Below are 6,000 nucleotides of genomic sequence, written 5' to 3'. Positions count from 1 at the left end.
GAATCGATTGATTTCGGTTTATCAATTTGATTAATCGAAGTAATTGATTTGGTTCGATTAATATATTTAAAATTATTCGATTTTCAGTTCGATTTGATTTAAACATATTAAATAACCGATCAAACCGAAAAAATCGATTTAGTGGCTAAGTCTGAGCCCGAGCTCTGACCTCTCGTACCCAACCCAGCACCCCAACCCCCTCCATCCCTTTTTGTCACGGGCCCAGGCTTTGGCTCTCAGTTGGGACCGTGTGGCACTTGACTTGAACACTATCAAGGCAAGTCAGCCAATGTGTCTACACGTTAATCTGCACGACGAAGCAAGTTGGTTAGCCGAGAGGCTAGAAAGCTATTAAAGCGAGCAAGATCAATACATATCGAGCAAATATCAACATCCAACAAGCATAAAGGCATAAGCAACAAAAGTATCACATGTAGGCACAAATATTTGATAAAAAGGGCTACTCATTTCATTCCAGGGGCAAAACAATCATTACACAACTCAGCACAAAGGTCCTCACACCACTTGCAGACAGGGGGGAACGCCTACAAGGGTGGAGGCACAACATAGGGACTCGATAGGCCTACGGTGGCCAGCTGGGCCCAGTCCTCACTGGTGGCCAACTAGTCACTCCCCCCTAAAGAGCCATTAGGACAAGTTGAACTATGGCAGGAGGAGACATCAATATGTCTGAGGTGACACCCCCCTTAATAAATACATGAAAATGAATTACAAGGAATTGACATAACACTTTTGATACTACTCTTTTATACTAATTTCTACCCATCTTGTTTCTGAAAAATCCCATGTTGGGAAAATTACATTTTAGTCCCTCTACTATTCTAGAACCCTAACACTCTCCCCCACTTAAACGGTCGACGTCCTCGTCGACTGAGTTTGACGGAACTCTTCAATCTTCTGGGAATGTTGTTGGAGGCTTGACTCTTTCTCCCAACTGGTTTCTTCGATGCTGAGGCCTTTCCATTTGACGAGGTACTCTTTGTAAGGAGGGCTTTTGGTGGTCTTGATAACTCGTTCAGCTAAAATTTCTTCAACGCCTTGATGTACTGGTGCTGATCGTGAAACGGCTGGTCTTGAGGGTTGGTTTCTGGTGACGTCTGTCACATCTGCATGGTATGGCTTGAGTCTGCTCACATGAAGTACTGGGTGGATCTTCATCCATTGCGGTGGCTCCACTTTATATGCAACAGGCCCTACTCTGGCAATAATTGGGATTGACCCTTCATATTTGCGCACTAATCTTCGATCTCGGTTGCGGAGGAATCGCAGTTGTTCTGGTATCAGCTTCACCATCACTAGGTCTCCCACTGCAAATTCTTGAGGTCTTCGATGCTCGTCAGCCATCTTCTTCATATGCTTGGATGCCTTCTCTAGTTGAGCTCGTGCAATGTCTGCATTTCGCTTCCATTCCTTCGTAAATTGATATGCCTTGGGGTTCCTCCCTGTGTATGGCACATCGAGAGTATGAGGTGCCAGTGGTTGTTGCCCTGTAACAATCTCAAATGGACTTTTGTTAGTAGCAGAGCTCTTTAAAGAATTAAAACAAAATTGTGCAACATCAAGTAACGAGGCCCAGTTCTTTTGGCTGGTGCTGACAAAGTGTCGCAAGTACTCCTCTAGCAACCCATTGAATCGCTCTGTCTGTCCGTCGGTTTGAGGATGAAAGCTTGTCGACACATTTAGCTTGGTGCCTAAGATGTGAAATAACTCTGACCAGAAGGTACCTGTGAACCGCCCATCTCTATCACTGATAATGCTTTTTGGGACACCCCAATACTTCACCACATGTTTAAAGAAAGCTTTGGTTGTTTCTTCAGCTGAACAATATCTCGACATTGGTATGAAGGTTGCATACTTGGAAAACCGATCCACGACTACTAAGATGTGATCATACTCCCCCACTTTTGGTAGACCCGCAATGAAATCCAAGGAAACACTCTCCCAAGGTCTGCTTGGAATTGGTAGAGGTTGCAAGAGACCTGCCGGTTTTTGTCTATCCACTTTGTCTTGTTGGCACACCAAACAAGTCTTTGTATACTCTTTCACGTCATCTTCCATGTGAGGCCAATAATAGCCCTGTTTTAGCAAAGCTAGCGTGCGTCGCCAACCAGGATGTCCAGCCCATAACGTATCGTGGCATTCTTTTAATAGTAGTCTTCTGATGTTCCCTCCCTTTGGGACATATTGTAACAGCCCGGCCTTCCTCCGAGACCGGCACTGCTACCACCCACAGCCCGTGACCTCCTTCGGGCCCCGCCACTGTGAGCAGCTCTTAACATCCCTTCACCCTCACGGGATCCAGGCAGGATTTGTCCCTCGGGAGAGCACCTACGGCCCATCTTACCCCAAGTGGATTTGGCCCAAATTTCCCTTTGGAAATTAGGTCGCCTCCCCCACTGCTCGAACCCTTGACCTCCCACTTTAAGGGAATAGTCTGGTGAGAGTGAGTACCAATTGTTCCAATGGAACAATTGGTACAATTGGTACTCACTCTCACCAGACTATTCCCTTAAAGTGGGAGGTCAAGGGTTCGAGCAGTGGGGGAGGCGACCTAATTTCCAAAGGGAAATTTGGGCCAAATCCACTTGGGGTAAGATGGGCCGTAGGTGCTCTCCCGAGGGACAAATCCTGCCTGGATCCCGTGAGGGTGAAGGGATGTTAAGAGCTGCTCACAGTGGCGGGGCCCGAAGGAGGTCACGGGCTGTGGGTGGTAGCAGTGCCGGTCTCGGAGGAAGGCCGGGCTGTTACACATATACTCGACTTCCCCTCGTCAAAATTAGATCATTGTCTATCCAAAATTGGCGAGTCTTCCCTTCTTGAATTAGGTTCCACAAGGCTAGTGCTTGAGGGTCCTTCTTCAAATTTCCTCGAATCCGATCCCCCACTGAGTTCTCCACTCGGCTTTGAGACAACTGAGCAATTCGGCTAAGAGTGAGAACTTCTGACTTTCTGCTTAAGGCATCTGCAACTCTATTGGAACTCCCAGGTTTGTATTCAAATTGGAAATCAAATTCCGCTAAGCACTCCTGCCATCTGGCTTGTTTAGGTGATAATTTCGGTTGTGAAAAGAAATGGCTGACCCCTGTATTATCTGTCTTTACCACAAACTTTGACCCCAACAAGTAGTGTCTCCATGTACGTAAACAATGTACAACTGCTAGCAACTCCTTTTCCTGGGCAGTGTAACGAATCTCTGCATCTTTCAACTTGCGACTTTCAAAAGCGATTGGATGACCGTTTTGCATCAGGACTCCCCCCAATGCTAAGTTTGATGCATCAGTCTGTACCTCAAAAGGCTTGTTCATGTCGGGAAGAGACAATACTGGTTCTGCTGTGATAGCTTCTTTTACATCATCAAAAGCAGCTTGGCACTCCTTCGTCCATAGCCACTTGTTTCCCTTCTTTAGCAATTCTGTAAGCGGACATACTTTGTGAGAGTATCCCTTCACAAATCGCCTATAGTAATTTGCCAACCCGAGGAAGGATCTCAACTCTGTCACGCCCCTCGGCACACTCCATTCTTGGATGGCTCTTATCTTACCCTGATCCATGCATATACGCCCTCGTTCAATCACATGACCCAAGAACTGAATCCGGGTTTGAGCAAAAGCACATTTTTCCTTCTTTAAGAATAATTTGTTCTCCCTCAGTTTTTCAAAGACTAGTTGGAGATGTTTCCGGTGTTCTTCCATGGAGGAGCTGTACACGACAATATCATCGAGATAGACCACTACAAACTGATCAAGGTATTCGTGAAATACCTGATTCATTAGAGTACAAAAGGTGGCAGGAGCATTGGTTAGTCCAAAAGGCATAACAAGAAATTCAAAAGCACCATACCGTGTCACGCAGGTTGTTTTGGGCTCGTCTCCTTCCTTAATCCGCACCTGATGGTACCCTGATCGGAGATCTAATTTAGTGAAGAATTTGGCTTGTCCCAGCTGTTCTCATCAGCACATTCACTTGTGCCCTAAGCCCCTGTATGTCATCTTCTATAGGTTTCACGGTATTTTCAACACCCTCTCTTATAACATCCACGGTGTCTTTGACATTGTCCTTGATCTCATCAACAACCCCCACTAGGGAAGTGTGAGCATCAGCAAGAGATTTTAGATTTTCCGTCATTTCATCAACTTGAGAGGCCACCGCCCCCAGTTCATTCACTTTTGTTTCAAGATCACCCCACCGGGTGTCATTCCCAACAGGGGAATTTTGGATTGGCTCCACCACCGTGGGCTCCCGTTCACTTCTGGACAACTTGGCTATCACAGCCAATAGTTGCTCATTTTTCTCTTCAAGCAGCGCCATGCGCTGGTAAACGGTATCAAACTCCAGTGCCATCCCCTCTTGGGTGGCATATGTATTAGACAACGCAGCAAGATCATCAACCCTCCTCTCAAGGGCATCAATGCGGGTTGCTGACTTCGTCATGCTTTCACACTCTCGTAGATCGTTCGAGCTCTGATACCAAATGTCACGGGCCCAGGCTTTGGCTCTCAGTTGGGACCGTGTGGCACTTGACTTGAACACTATCAAGGCAAGTCAGCCAATGTGTCTACACGTTAATCTGCACGACGAAGCAAGTTGGTTAGCCGAGAGGCTAGAAAGCTATTAAAGCGAGCAAGATCAATACATATCGAGCAAATATCAACATCCAACAAGCATAAAGGCATAAGCAACAAAAGTATCACATGTAGGCACAAATATTTGATAAAAAGGGCTACTCATTTCATTCCAGGGGCAAAACAATCATTACACAACTCAGCACAAAGGTCCTCACACCACTTGCAGACAGGGGGGAACGCCTACAAGGGTGGAGGCACAACACAGGGACTCGATAGGCCTACGGTGGCCAGCTGGGCCCAGTCCTCACTGGTGGCCAACTAGTCACTCCCCCCTAAAGAGCCATTAGGACAAGTTGAACTATGGCAGGAGGAGACATCAATATGTCTGAGGTGACACCCCCCCCTTAATAAATACATGAAAATGAATTACAAGGAATTGACATAACACTTTTGATACTACTCTTTTATACTAATTTCTACCCATCTTGTTTCTGAAAAATCCCATGTTGGGAAAATTACATTTTAGTCCCTCTACTATTCTAGAACCCTAACACTTTTGGCCCCAGGCATTCTCCACATTCTCCAATCTCCCAATTCCATTCCCGAATCCCTATTCTTTCGATTCCTCCCCCTGACCTCTCCACATTCTCATAGTCGAATCCCTAACAAATCAATCATCAAATCCCATCAATCTCTTTCTCTTTCACGTCGATCGTCAATCTCTTTCTCGTCAACCGTCGACTATCAACCTCTTTCCCGTCGATTTGCTGAGTATCGCCGCCGACCGTCGATTGTCTGTCCTCTTTCAGTGTCTTCTTTTCCGTCGATCTGCTGAATAAATTCACGAATCGCTCCCTATCGATCTCTCTCCCTCCCTCCCTACTGATTTGTTGAGTTTCGCCGCCATATGAGCCAAGCTGCTACATGGGTCAGAACCAGACCATCCTAAATTTGACGGATTGCCGAGGTTGTCTCTGAGTTTAAGCATCACGGCGACATCCTCGCTCTGCAAAGAGCGCGCAAAAGAGACAAGACAGAGTAGGAAAAAAGGAACAACGGTAGAACCCAAATGATCTGTTTTTTTTTTCTTTTTTTTTTTTAAGAAAGCAGATAAAAGCAACCCATCCATGAGTAATATGGTAAGGAGGGAGGGAGGGAAAGAGCAAGGCTCTCTGAGGATGCTGCCGTGATGATGATTTTATCGGTTCGATAAAATCACTGAGGCTGTCTCTGAGTTTAAGCAATAACGGTAGCAACTTCAAACTTCAGTGTTTGGTGGTATAGAAATTTCTTGCTATTTAATTTACATAAACTAATAATTCCTTTGCAGATTTCAGTTTGAACCGAACTGAATCAAATCAAACCGATTTTTATCAGTTTAATTCGATTCGATTCGATTATATTTTCATAATCA

The sequence above is a fragment of the Manihot esculenta genome, chromosome 15, assembly GCF_001659605.2.
Source record: "Manihot esculenta cultivar AM560-2 chromosome 15, M.esculenta_v8, whole genome shotgun sequence".
In the NCBI taxonomy this organism is placed as follows: Eukaryota; Viridiplantae; Streptophyta; class Magnoliopsida; order Malpighiales; family Euphorbiaceae; genus Manihot; species Manihot esculenta.
This window is presented reverse-complemented; position numbering follows the sequence as displayed.